The 14,784-nt window shown below is 38.6% G+C and overlaps 1 pseudogene; it reads right to left on the bottom strand.

Annotated features, from left to right (window-relative positions):
• Positions 1–318: 318 nt before the first annotated feature.
• On the bottom strand, positions 319–551 carry LOC131397252 (translation machinery-associated protein 7-like; annotated as a pseudogene).
• Positions 552–14,784: the final 14,233 nt, after the last annotated feature.

Genomic DNA, 14,784 nt, shown 5'->3' on the forward strand with positions numbered 1-14,784 from the left:
TCTTTCTTTTTTTTTTTATTTTCCCCAAACGAGTTGGTTTAATTGCAAGTGGTACAGAATTCGGGATAGAATAAAGACTGAAGAACATTGGCAGGATTCTGGGCTGGGTTTACTCTGGCCTCACAGCTAAGGTAGAAATGGCTGAGTGAGAAGATCTCAAGAGAAGATGAGTCACTATGTGATTTTTCTTTTTTTTACAAAAGTTTATTCTTAAATGTACAACAGTCTCCGAGACAACACTTTATTCTAACTATAGATGGCAACAGATGTTATGGCAGGGAATCCAGATGTTTAAACAAGAATGGAATTAAGCATCGCCATTGCCTCAGGCACAAGGAACAGCTTGCTTTTTCCCAGATTTCTTAATTCCTCCTGTGGCCAGGGGGCCCTTCCCCACTGCCGTTGCTTTTAGCTCCCTGCGTTTCTTCTGCTACTCCTTCTGTTTGTGTTGGAGTGCCTCATCTTCCTCGTGCATCTCCTTGGCCTGCTTCTTGGGCTGCTTCAGGGGCTTCTTCTTGCCCCCTTTGCAGCTGGACATGGCGCCTGCCGCCCCTTCCTTTCAAAGCAATGTGGGTGGGAAAGAAAATTGGTGTAATTTCTTTGAAGGGCAGCCTGGGAATATGAAAAATGCTCACATACTCTGTGACTTAGCAATTCCGTTATTATGAATTGGTTCAACAGTAGCATTCTTTCAGATGTACAAAAAAATATGGATACATACTTAAGGATAATCACTGAAGTATTGTATCTGCTTAGGTTGCCAGGTTCCCAGAATCTGCTTTTTTAAAAATGACATTTTTATTGTGTTGTTTTCTGATTAGAGTACTTATGTGCTTTGTAAGAAATTCAAATAGCACAGTTATGTTAAAATAGAAAAAAAATTCCACCCCAAAGATGATTACTGCTAACAGTTCAATACATATTGTTTCCAGACCATTTTTGTGCAAAAACACATGTAAATAAGCTGAACTCTTGCTTTCAAAACCTAGGAACTGAATAGATTCAGATAAATATTTTGCGATATATTTCTCCTCATCCTAACTCTTGCTAGTTGTTATCCGAAACTTAGCAGCTGAATACATTCGGAAAACCTATTATCCTTCACTATCTGAATTCACTACCCAAACTTTAACTCTTGCTGTCTGAATTTAGAAATAAATAAATTTGGATAGCCAGGGATAATTGTACAAATATTTTTTCTCTTACAAAAGTTGAATTGTAATATACACTATTCAACAACTTGCCTTTTCTGTTTATAAATATATTTTTGACATCATTCCATGTTAGTTCATAAAGAGCTATCTCATTTCTTTTTAATGGCTGCATAATATTCCATTGTATAGCTATGTCATAATTTATTGAATGAGTTTCTTATGGATGAGCATTTATTTGTAAACTAAGTATATGTGCTGACATGGAAAGGTGTCCAAATAATATTTTTAAGTTAAAAAGTAAGTCAGACAGGAGCCGGCCCCATGGCTCAGCAGTTAAGTGCCCGCGCTCTGCTACTGGCGGTCCGGGGTTTGGATCCTGGGCGCGCACTGACGCACCACTTCTCCAGCCGTGTTGAGGCCGCGTCCCACGTACAGCAACTAGAAGGATGTGCAACTATGACATGCAACTATCTACTGGGGCTTTAGGGAAAAAAAAGGAGGAGGATTGGCAATAGATGTTAGCTCAGAGCCGGTCTTCCTTAGCAAAAAGAGGAGGATTAGCACGTATGTTAGCTCAGGGCTGATTTTCCTCACACACACACAAAAAAGTTGGACAGTATGTATAGTCTGTCTAAAATTTTGTAAAAGAAAAAAATAAACTGGTTAATATAGACACAGGAAAAAAATTCTGATGGAAGATACACCCACTGGTAACAATCATCAGAGGTACAGATTGGGACAAAGGGGTGGGAGGTGGGCAACATGAAAGGTAGTAGCTTTTTGTCTTATAGTTTTTAGTAATGTTTGAGTGTTTTTACTATGAGAATATTATTTTAGAAGCAGAAAAAAATAAAGAGTATAGAAAGGTAGTACAGGAATGTTCTTTGTAATATGCTTGAAAATAGTGAAAATTTGGATGCCATAAATAAGAGATTGGTTAAATAAATTATAGTATATCCACATAATGAAATACAATTCAGCTTTCCCCAAAATACAGTATAATCTCACACTTGCAAAAATAACTAATAATAACAATATGTTTTTATATAGCTCAAACTGCTAGTTATCTCTAGTAATACATTAACTTTCTGAGTTATTTCTTAATAAGCAGCATGAATTACTTTTGCAACTGGGATAAAAGGCTATTATTTAATGCAGGTTGAAATTAGGGATTTTATGATATTTTTTAGCTCTTGAGAATTAACTATCTTACCCTGTTATATCAGGTAAGTCTATAGTTTAACTTGTATGCATTAGACTTTTGTATACATTTCTAGGAACCTATAACGTATTTTAGTAGGAAACTGTTTAGACATCACTTTTTTTTCTAGACCGGTGCTATCCAATAGAAATTTAATGCAAAACATATAGGTAATTTAAAATTGTCTAGTAACTATATTGAAAAAAGGTAAAAGGAAACAGGTATAATTAATTTTAACATTATATTTTATTAACTCAATATATCCAAAATACTATCATCTCGACATGTCATAAATATAAAAATTATTAATGAGATATTTTGCATTCTAATTTTCATACAGAATCTTTAAAATCTGGTGTGTATTTTACGCTTACAGCATATCTCAATTTGGATGCTAAATTTTCAACAGTTAAAATGTCCTACCAAAACAATAAAGTTTGTTTAAAAGAAAAATATTTTACACTGCTTCAGTTTTTAAATTTAAGTTAAAATTAAATAAATAAAATAAAAAATTCGGTTCCCCGGTCACACTGGTCACATTTCAAATTGTCGATAGCCAAATGTGGCTGGTGGCTTCAGTGTCGGACAGTGCAGATACAGAACATTTCCATCATCATGGAAAGTTCTACTGGACAGTGCTCGTCTAGACATTGAGCTCTTGGCAGGTAAAATCTTATTCATCTTTGGAGCCCTACAACTTAACAGTGCCTGTCATGTAGTAGGTATTCCATAAATGAAGAATCCATTCATGGATCCTGAACTTCAGTGATGATGAATGGGAAACCGATTCAGGAAGAGAAGGATGAGAAGATAGATCATCACAATATGGTGTTGGGTGGCCCAGCTGAGGCAGGACAAATAGGTATTGTACTTGGAGGTCTTTTGAGCTTGGTGTTGCAAACAGCAAATGATCTATGGAGTCTGTTCTTCCCAGCTGACTTAATATAAAAAGAATTTGTGCAATGGACTTTTAGACTCAAGCAATTGCCAAGGCTGTCTTTGGAAGGAGAAGGTGGGGGCCCAGTGTAGACTGGTCCCGCTGGATTGACACAGTGGTTGTCTGCTGGTGGCAGAAGGGGGCAGCAGAGAGCTGCCAGGGTGCTGAGCTCTGGGGAGCCCCAAAGGATGGCTAGGTGGGAAAATAGAGTATTAGGGTGAACCCAAATCAGGAACTCACAGACCAAAGAGAAAGCCAAGCCAGAAAGCACAGTATCAAGAGGGATGCCAAGCCAGGTTGGGACCAAGGAATAAGGAAAGATGCCAGGATCTGTGGTTTCCCATCCCACCTCAGGGGGAGATTTGGTCTTTTCTTTCTTTCTTTCTATTTAAATTATAAGCAAAATGAAGAAAATTAAAGGTACTCTTAACCACATAGAAGTTTTGGCAATTTGCGTAGCCAAAACACTGGTTAACTTTTTGGTGTATTTCCTTCCTAAATAATCACTATTTTGAATGCATGTTTTGTTTTGTAAGCTGTTTTTCTTTTCTTTTCTTTTTTTTGGTGAGGAAGATTGGCCCTGAGCTAACATCTGTGCCAATCTTCCTCTATGGGGTATGTGGGATGCCGCCACAGCATGGCTTGATGAGCAGTATGTAGGTCTACACCGGGATCCGAACCCACGAACCCCGGCCAGTTGAAGTGGAGTGCGTGAACTTAACCACTATGCCACCGGGCTGGCCCCTGTTTTTTTATTATTTTTTCAAAATTTTTTTTATTGTGGTAACATTGGTTTATAACAGTATATAAATTTCAGGAATACATTATCATATTTCAATTTCTGTATAGATTTACATCATGTTCATCACCTAAAGACTGATTATAATCCATCACCACACACATGTGCCTAATCACCCATTTCGCCACCCTCCCTCCCTCCTTCCCTTCTGGTAACCACCAAACCAATGTCTGTGTGACTGTTGTTGTTTCTATTTTCTACTTATGAGTGAGATCATACGGTATTTGACTTTCTCCCTTTGACTTATTTTGCTTAGCGTAATATCCTCAAGGTCCACCCACGTTGTCACAAATGGCTGGATTTCATCGTTTCTTATGGTAGAGTAGTATTCCATTGTGTATATATACACAATGGAATCCATTGTGTATATATCTTCTTTATCCATTCGTCCCTTGATGGGCACTTAGGTTGCTTCCAAGTCTTGGCTATTGTGAATAATGCTGCAGTGAACATAGGGGTGCATGCATCTTTATGCATTGATGTTTTCAAGTTCTTTGGATAAATACCTAGCAGTGGAGTAGCTGGATCATATGGTAGTTCTATTCTTAATTTTTTGAGGACTCTCCATACTGTTTTCCATAGTGGCAGCACCAGCTTGCACTCCTACCAGCAGTGTATGAGAGTTCCCTTCTCTCCACATCCTCTCCAACACTTTTTGTTTCCTGTCTTGTTAATTATAGCCATTCTGACCTTAGTGAGGTGATATCTCATTGTAGTTTTGATTTGCATTTCCTTGATAGTTAATGATGTTGAACATCTTTTCATGTGCCTGTTAGCCATCTGTATATCTTCTTTGGAGAAATGTCTGTTCAGATCTTTTGCCCATGTGTTAATCGGGTTGTTAGTTTTTTTTGTTGTTGAGATGTATGACTTCTTTATATATTTTGGATATTAACCCTTCATCAGATATATGGTTTGCAAATATCTTCTCCTAATTGTTAGGCTGTCTTTTCATTTTGTTGATGGTTTCCTTCGCTGTGCAGAAACTTTTTAGTTTGATGTAGTCCTATTTGTTTATTTTTTCTATTGTTTCCCTTGCCCGGTCAGACATAGTACTTGAAAATATGTTGCTAAGACCGATGTCAAAGAGTGTACTGCCTATATTTTCTTCTAGAAGTTTCATGGTTTCAGGTCTCATATTCAAGTCTTTAATCCATTTTGAGTTAATTTTGGTGTATGGTGTAAGATACTGGTCTACATTCATTCTTTTGCATGTGGCTGTCCAGTTTTCCCAATGCCATTTATTGAAGACACTTTCCTTTCTCCATTGTATGTTCTTGGCTCCCTTGTCGAAGATTAGCTGTCCATAGATGTGTGGGTTTATTTCTGGGCTCTTGATTCTGTTCCATTTGTCTGCGTGTCTGTTTTTGTGCCAGTACCACACTGTTTTGGTTACTATAGCTTTGTAGTATATTTTGAAATCAGGGAGTGTGATACCTCCAGCTTTATTCTTTTTTCTCAGGATTTCTTTGGCTATTCAGGGTCTTTTGTTGTTCCATATAAATTTTAGGTTTCTTTCTTCTATTTCTGTGAAAAATGTTGTTGGGACTTTGATAGGGATTGTAATGAATCTATAGACTGCTTTAGGAAGTATGGACATTTTAACTATGTTAATTCTTCCAATCCAAGGGCACAGACTATCTTTCCATTTCTTTGTGTCTTCTTCAATTTCTTTCAACAATGTTTTATAATTTTCAGTGTACAGATCTTTCACCTCTTTGGTTAACTTTATTCCTAGGTATTTTATTCTTTTTATTGCAATTGTAGATGAGATTGTATTCTTAATTTCTCTTTCTGCTACTTCGTTGTTAGTGTATAGAAATGCAACTGATTTTTGTATGTTGATTTTGTATCCTGCAACTTTACTGTATTCATTTATTATTTCTAAAAATTTTTTGGTGGATTCTTTAGAATTTTCTATATATAAAATCATGTCATCTGCAAATAGTGACAGTTTTACTTCTTCCTTTCCAATTTGGGTCCCTTTTATTTCTTTCTCTTGCCTGATTGCTCTGGCTAGGACTTCCAATACTATGTTAAATAGGAGTGGTGAGAGTGGGCATCCTTGTCTGGTTCCCATTCTTAGAGGGATAGCTTTCAGTTTTTCACCAGTGAGAATGATATTAGCTGTGGGTTTGTCACATGTGGCCTTTATTATGTTGAGGTACTTTTGTTCTATACCCATTTTATTCAGAGCTTTTATCATAAATGGATGCTGTATCTTGTCAAATGCTTTCTCTGCATCTATTGAGATGATCATGTGATTTTTATTCTTTATTTTGTTAATATAGTGTATCACGTTGATTAATTTGCAGATGTTGAACCATCCCTGCATCCCTTGGAATAAATCCCACTTGATCATGGTATATGATATTTTTAATGTATTGTTGTATTCGATTTGCTAGTATTTTGTTGAGGATTTTTGCACTGATGTTCATCAGTGATATTGGCCTGTAATTTTCTTTTTTTTGTGTTGCCCTTGTCTGGTTTTGGTATCAGGGTAATGTTGGCTTCGTAGAATGAGTTAGGAAGCTCCCCATCCTCTTCAATTTTTTGGAAGAGTTTGAGAAGCATAGGTATTAAGTCGTCTTTGAATGTTTGGTAGAATTAACCAGGGAAGCCATCTGGTCCTGGACTTTTATTTTTTGGGAGGTTTTTGATTACTGTTTCAATCTCCTTACTGGTAATTGGTCTATTCAAATTCTCTATTTCTTCTTGATTCAGTTTTGGAAGGTTGTATGATTCTAAGAATATATCCATTTCTTCTAGATTATCCAATTTGTTGATGTATAGCTTTTCATAGTATTTTCCTATAATCTTTTGTATATCTGAGGTGTTGGTTGTAATTTCTCCTCTTTTATTTCTGATTTTATTTATTTGGGGCTTCTCTCTTTTTTTCTTGGTGAGTCTAGCTAAAGGTTTGTCAGTTTTGTTTATCTTTTCAAAGAACCAGCTCTTGGTTTCATTGATTTTTTCTATTTTTTTAAGTCTCTATTTCATTTATTTCTGCTCTGATTTTTATTATTTCCCTCCTTCTACTGATTTTGGACTTTGTTTGTTCTTCTTTTTCCAGTTCCTTTAGGCGCTCTATTAGATTGTTTATTTGAGATTTTTCCTGTTTGTTGAGGTAGGCCTGTATTGCTATAAACTTCCCTCTTAGAACTGCTTTTGCTGTATCCCATAAACTCTGGCATGTCATATTTTCATTTTTCTCCAGGTATTTTTTATTTCTCCTTTGATTTCTTCATTGAATCAATCACTGTTCAGTAGCATTTTGTTTAATCTCCAGGTATTTGTGGCTTTTCTGATTTTCTTCCTGCAGTTGACTTCTAGTTTCATACTATCGTGGTCAGAAAAGATGCTTGGTATTATTTCAGTCTTCTTAAATTTATGAAGACTTGTTTTGTTGCCTAAATGTCATCAATCCTGGAGAATGTTCCATGTGCATTTGAAAAGAATGTGTTCTTCGGTTTTTGGGTGGAATGTTCTGTATATATCTACTAAGTCCATCTGGTCTAGTGTGTCATTTAAGGCCAACGTTTCTTTATTGATCTTCTGTTTGGATGATCTATCCATTAGTGTAAGTGGAATGTTAAAGTCCCCTACTATTATTGTGTTACTGTCTATTTCTCCTTTTGTGTGTTAATAATTGCTTTATATATTTAGGTGCCCCCATGTTGGGTGCATAGATATTTATAAGTGTTATAGCCTCTTGTTGGATTGTTCCCTTGATCCTTATGTAGTGCCCTTCTTTGTCTCTTGTTAACAGTTTTTATTTTAAAGTCTATTTTGTCCGATACAAGTATTGCTACCCCAGCTTTCTTTTCTTTTTTTTCTTTGAGGAAGATTGGCCCTGAGCTAACATCTGTTGCCAATCTTCCTCCTTTTTTCTCTCCAAAGTCCCAGTAGATAGTCATATTGTCACAGTTGTACATCCTTCTAGTTCTTCTATGTGGGATGCTGCCTCAGCATGGCTTGATGAGTGGTGTGTAGGTCTGCACCCAGGATCAAAATCAGCGAACCCTGGGCTGCCAAAGCAGTGCCCGTGAACTTAACCACTACACCACCACACCAGCCCTAACCCACCTTTCTTTTCATTGCCATTTGCATGGAGTATCTTTTTCCATCCCTTCAGTTTCAGTTTGTGAATGTCTTTAGGTCTGAAGTGTGTCTCTTGTATGCAGCATATATATGGGTCTTGTTTTTTTTTATCCAATCAGCCACCCTGTGCCTTTTGATTGGAGCATTTAGTCCACTGACATTTAAAGCAGCTATTGATAAGTATGTACTTATTGCCATTTTGTTACTTTTTTTCTGGGTGTTTTAGTAGTTCTTCTCTGTTCCTTTCTTCTTCTCTTGCTCTCTTCCCTTGTGGTTTGATGGCTTTCTTTAGTATGATGTTTGGGTTCCTTTCTCTTAGTTTTTGTGTATTTATTATAGGTTTCTGGTTTGTGGTTACCATGAAGTTCATATGTAATATATGAACAAGGTATATAGCAATCTATATTAAGTTGATGGTCTCTTTAGTGTGACCTCTTTTTAAAGGCTCTACTCTTCTACTCCACTCCTCCCACATTTTATATTTTTGATATCATATCTAACTTCTTTTTTGTGCATTTGTATATGTTACTGTCTTATCATGGAAATAGATAATTTTTTCCTATTTGTGGTCTTCTCTTTCTTCCTTAAATAAGTCCCATTAGCATTTCTTGTAGGACTGGTTTCTTGATGATAAACTGCTTTAATTTTTGCTTGTCTGGGAAACTCTTTATCTTTCCTTCTATTCTGAAATGTAACCTTGCTGGGTAGCATAATCTTGGATGTAGGTTTTTTCCTTTCAGCATTTTAAATATATCATGCCACTCTCTTCTAGCCTGTAAGGTTTCTGCTGAGAAGTCAGCTGATAGCCTTATGGGGTTTCCTATGTATGTAACTTGTTGCCTTTCTCTTGCAGCTTTTAGGATTCTCTCTTTATCTTTAATTCTGGACATTTTAATTATGATATGTCTCGGTGTGGGTCTCTTTGGGTTTATCTTTTTTGGTGCTCTCTGTGCTTTCTGTACCTGGATGTCCATTTCCTTTCCTTAGGTTAGGAAAGTTTTCAGCTATTATTTCTTCAAATAGATTCTCTGCCCCTTTATCTCTCTCTTCTCCTTCTGGGACACCTATGACATGGATGTTAGTGTGCTTGATATTGTTCCAGAGGTCCCTTAGACTGTCTTCATTCTTTTTTTAATTCTTTTTTCTTTTATCTATTCAGCTTGGGTGATTTCCTTTAGTCTTTTGTCCAGCTTGCAGATCTGTTCTTCTGTATCATCTACTCTGGTTTTGAGTCCCTCTAGTGAATTTTTCATTTCCAGTATTGTATTCTTCATTTCTGATTGGTTCCTTTTTAAAAAAATTATTTTATTATTCATTTATTTATTTATTTATTTGTTTATTTATTTATTTATTTATTGTGAGGAAGATCAGCCCTGAGCTAACATCCATGCCAATCCTCCTCTTTCTGCCGAGGAAGACTGGCCCTGAGCTAACATCCATGCTGATCTTCCTCCACTTTATGTGGGACACCACCACACCATGGCCTGACAAGTGGTGCATCAGTGTGCACCTGGAATCCGAACACAGGCTGCCAGCAGTGGAGCATGTGCACTTAACCGCTATGCCACAGGGCCGGCCCCAGTTCTTTTTGGTATGGTCCAATTCTTTGTTGATGTTCTCACTGAGTTCATCCATTCTTTTCCTGAGATCAGTGATCATCTTATGACTTTTTGTTTGAACTCTTTGTCAGGTAGATTGCTCATTTTTGTTTCATTTAGTTCTTTTTCTGGGGTTTTGTCCTGTTTCCTTACTTGGAACATATTCCTTTGCCTCCTCATTTTGCCTCTTTCTCTGTGCTTATATCTATGTATTAGGTAGGTCAGCTACATCTCCTGATCTTGGAGAGGTGGCCTTATGTAAGAGACACCTTATGAGGCCCAGCAGTGTGCTTCCCTCTCATCACCAGTTCCAAATGTTCCAGGAGTGACCTCTGTGTGGGCTACATATGTCCTTCTCTTGTGGCAGGGTTGCTCTTGCTGCAGGTGCCCGGAGAGGCTGGGCTGTCCCTCTGGCCAGCTGATTGTATTGCTCAGCTGCATGTGGCTACTATGGACCCTCAGTCGCTTTATCTGGTGTAAGGGGCCCCAGCACAGTTAGCTGCAAGGTCTAATAGCACATTCTTCTTGCAGTTTTTCTGTTAAGTGAGTAGGTCCCCAGCGTGGCTGGTTGCTAGGCTCAGGGGCTTACAATTGCTGTAGGGCTCTGGCCTACAAGGCTCTTGTTAGCTCTCTCAGGATTGCAGCTGAGTGGGGCTGGCCCCAGGCATGGGAGCACCCAATTTCTTCAGGCTTTGGAAGGTGGGGCTGATCCCCTATGTGGCTATTTGAGAAGCACAAGTCTTCTGCAGCTGACAAGCCCCATCGCCTGTAGAGCCACACACCCCGTCAACACAGTCCTGCCCTGTGTGCACACCCCAACCCCCTGAAGCAGATCCAGTCACCCCACTGCAGAAGCCCCACACACTCCACCCCCTCCTTGTGCACACCCTGCCCCACAGAGGTGGACCCACTCACTTGGCTATAGAGGATCCAGGCACTTAGCCTATGCAGGCCCACCAGTTGCCCAAGGGCTTGCTGTCGGGTGGAGCCAGTCCCGAGGGCAGGCTGCCTGCCCTCACTGAGCTAGATTAAATCAGTGCTCTAGTGGGTGGGGCAGACCCTGGGTTAGCAGGCCAGGGGAAGAACCCCAATGGCATCGGCCAGCATCTGTGTCAGCACACTGGTACTAGCTCACAATAATGGCTGCCACCAATGTCTCAGTCCCTGGAGAGGTCTCACCTCTCACCAAGATGCACCCAGAGCCTATCTGGTGAGTCTCTTTTCACCAAAGGACTGTGCACATTTCTTTCTGGTGATTTTAGGTTGCTTTCCGAAATGGGTGAATTTGTGTGTGGGCCCTTTAAGAGCAGGCTTTTTTTCCCCTTATGTCTGATAGCTTTTCTGAGGGTATTCTCCATTGTTGTTAGTAGCCAGCAAAGCCAGATATTATGACACTTGTCTCGGTTGTGCTGGGACCAAAAGATACTTATAGCGGTAACACTCCCCTGCTCAGGTACTCTACTCCTCCAGGGAAGGCTGCATAACTTTGGATTGCTCCTGGGTGTCTGTGAAGCACTGTGGCTTGTGATGGTGGCTTTTTTTCTCTCCAGAAAGGAATTTCTGCCTCTTCCACCTCAGTCAGGACTGTCCTTTGTTGCAGGGGTTCTTTCTACCCAGTTTTCAGTTCTCTCTCAAGGGTAATTGTCCCAAGAGTAACTGTAAATTTGTTGTCTCTATGGGAGGAGGTGAGTTCAGAATCTGCCTACGCCACCATCTTGACACCAATCTCCTTGTTTTTTTTTTAAACTTAATATTCTGTAACATATTTCCACGTTTTTGAATATTCTTAGTATTCTTATACAGCATCATTTTTAATGGTCATCTCATCTTTGGTTGGTGTGGATTTGCTCTGCTTGATTTAACCAATTGCCAGTTAGAAGACACCAAAATTTTTCTAATTTTTTGCCATTTTTAACAATATAAATACTAGGTAAATTTTTGTGTGTATCCATGATGATCTCCTCAGAAAAAATTCCTAAAAGAAGAATGGCAAGTGTGGAGGTCCTTATCTGTAAGTTTTTGGATTTGAATTGCCCATTCCCTATCTTGGAAGGCTGTAACAGTGTATACTCTTCCACTAGTGTCCATTTTCCCAAGCCCTCACCAATTCTGGATTATATTAAACACACAAACAAGCAAACATCCACCACAACCAAGATACCCAACAACTTTGTAAACTGATTGGTGAAAAAAATGGCATCTCATTTTTAAAAATAGTGTTTCTTTGGTACAGATGTTGAACATTTTTTATTTGACCATATATTTGTGTGTGTTTGTTTGACCTGCCTATTTTTGTTATTGTCCATTTTCTACAAGATATTTTCTTGTAGAGTTTTGTGAGTGCTGTCTACATAGTAAGGATATTAACCCTTTAATGTATAAGCTGCAAATATTTCCCACCATACATTGTTTGCCTTGTTACTGTTTTTGCATGTGGCTCCCCAGAAGGTTTTATTTTTTAAATAAACTTTTTATTTTGGAGTGACTTTTGGAATAATTTTGATTTACAGAAAAGTTGCCAAGATAGCATGGAGAGTTCTGCATACCTGTTACCCAGCTTGCCCTAATGTTACCATCTTACATAACCACGGTATATTTGTCAAAACAAAGTAATCCCATAAGGTTTTGAAGCTGCCTTGTTCACGTGTGGCAGAGAATCAAGCAACTCTGATAAAATCTTCATCTTCCTGTCATGGGAAATTTGATTTAAAGTTTGGTTGATTGAAATTTGGAGCATATTTTTTTTCACAGACACTATGACTTTGTATATTTTCCAGTCAGAGCACAGAAGTCTATTTAATCCATAATGTTCTGAAATATATCATTAATGGTTTACTAACAGAGCTGTAAAACTCATTTTACTATGAATAATAATGTTTCTACATGTGAAGGCATTCAGAGTTTTGATTGTGAAGTGCTTTGGGGTCTGGTAACTCTACTGAAGGATTTAATTTGAAGTCGTGTCTCCTACAGTTCCCTTTAGTGGCTTACTCTCCCTGCAATTAGGCTACTCACTTTCTGGGGTTAAAGGGCAAAAGTGGGACGTGTGCCTAACATCATCCTTAATAGGAAGTAACATGCCATTCGAGCAATACCTAAAGAGAGCTATCATCTTTCTCTTTCTGAATTACAGCTTCCCTAGGGATAGGTTGATATGGAAGTGTTTAGTTTGAAACAGTCTTTTCCTGGAGCTGAGTAGAATTCCCTTGGATAACTGGACAGTGCAGAACGTCAGAGCAGTGCCTGCTCCATCCCTGATCAGCCCTGGAGATTTGTGGGAGTCCCTTCTCCTCTTGGGGCCTCATTTCCTCATCTGGAAAGTAAGGGGGCTTTAATGATCTCTTTCTGGCTGGAGATTTTTGCAGTGATTCTCAAAAACAAGTTTTATTGGGAGTGATGGATATGTTCACGATGTTGATTGTGGTGATAGTTTCACGGGTGTACACATAGGTGAAAATGTATCAAATGGCATATTTTAAATATATACAGTTTATTGTATGTCATGTATACCTCAATACTGCTATCTAAAAAAACAGATTTTATCCAGCCTCTAGAATGATGAAGAGATAGAAGGATGAAGCTCTATTCTAATAAGGATCTGTTTATACAGCAGTCCCCCCTCATCCACAGGTTCGCTTTCTGTGGTTTCGGTTACCCACGGTCAACTGAGGTCCAAAAATATTAAATCAAAAATTCCAGAAGTAAACAATTCATAAATTTTAAGTTGTGCGCCACCATTCTGAGTAGCTTGATGAAATCTCTGAGCCATCCTGCTCTCTCCTGCCTGGGACATAAATCATCCCTTTATCCAGTGTATCTGTGCTGTATACGCTACCCACCTGTTAGTCACTTAGCAGCCATCTTGGTTATCAGATGGACTGTGGTGGTATCACAGTGTTTGTGTTCAAGTAACCATTATTTTACTTAATAATGGCTCAAAGTGCAAGAGTAGCGATGCTGGCAATTCGGATATGCCACAGAGAAGCCATAAAGTGCTTCTTTTATGTGAAAAGGTGAAAGCTTTTGATTTAATACGAAAAGAAAAAAGTCGTATGTTGAGATTGCTAAGATCTACTGTAACTTTTATTACAGTATAGTGTTATAATTGTTCTATTTTATTATTTGTTATTGTTGTTAATCTCTTATTGTGCCTAATTTATAAATTAAACTTTATCATAGGTATATATGTATAGGAAAACACATAGTATATATAGGGTTAGGTATTATCCGCGGTTTCAGGCATCCACTGGGGGTCTTGGAACACATCACCTGAGGACAAGGGGGGACTACTGTATTGTCAGTGACAGAGAGAAACAACAGTGCTTTTTGGAATTTTCCCTGCAACCTTCTACTAAGGCTTGTGCTTTCTCCTCCTTCAACTTTTTCTATTTATTTTTTTTAATTACTATTTTTATCCATTCCAGGGAATGTCCTTTTCCCTCATCTCAGGGATCATCCTCGAGTTCTCTCTCTTTGGATTGCCCTAGGCTCAGGAGTGAGGGTGTCCAAGCTTCTCTTGGATCCCCGTTGGGGCTCTAGTCTTGGCCTCACAATCCTTTTCAGGAAGAAAAAAAAGCCATCACATCCCTAACACTTACAGTGACTTTAACTCATTCGGTAGTATTTCTCAGCAAAAATTCCTTTTTGAAAGCATTCTTTAGGGAAGATGAAACAAATTCTTATAGTGGAACTTCACACAGTGTGACAATTGAGTGAGGAAATGTTGGGAGGCTGCTGTAGAGGTAACTGTCTGCCCTCCTTTAACACCCACTGGAAAGTACCCTTTCCCTGGCTCCTCCTCCTACACCTACTCAGGCACCAGTCACTCACCACAGACTTGTGATTCTTCCACTGAAACACCTCTTTGAGCCCATCTCTTGCATTCCCTCTGCCATCACCTAGTCCAGATGCATCATTTTAAATCTGGATTTCTTCAGGAAGCTCCTTACTTGGCTCCCTGCTTAGAGTATCTCTGCCCTGCAACCCATCCTGCA

Source organism: Diceros bicornis, chromosome 3 (genome assembly GCF_020826845.1).
Source record: "Diceros bicornis minor isolate mBicDic1 chromosome 3, mDicBic1.mat.cur, whole genome shotgun sequence".
Taxonomy (NCBI): domain Eukaryota; kingdom Metazoa; phylum Chordata; class Mammalia; order Perissodactyla; family Rhinocerotidae; genus Diceros; species Diceros bicornis.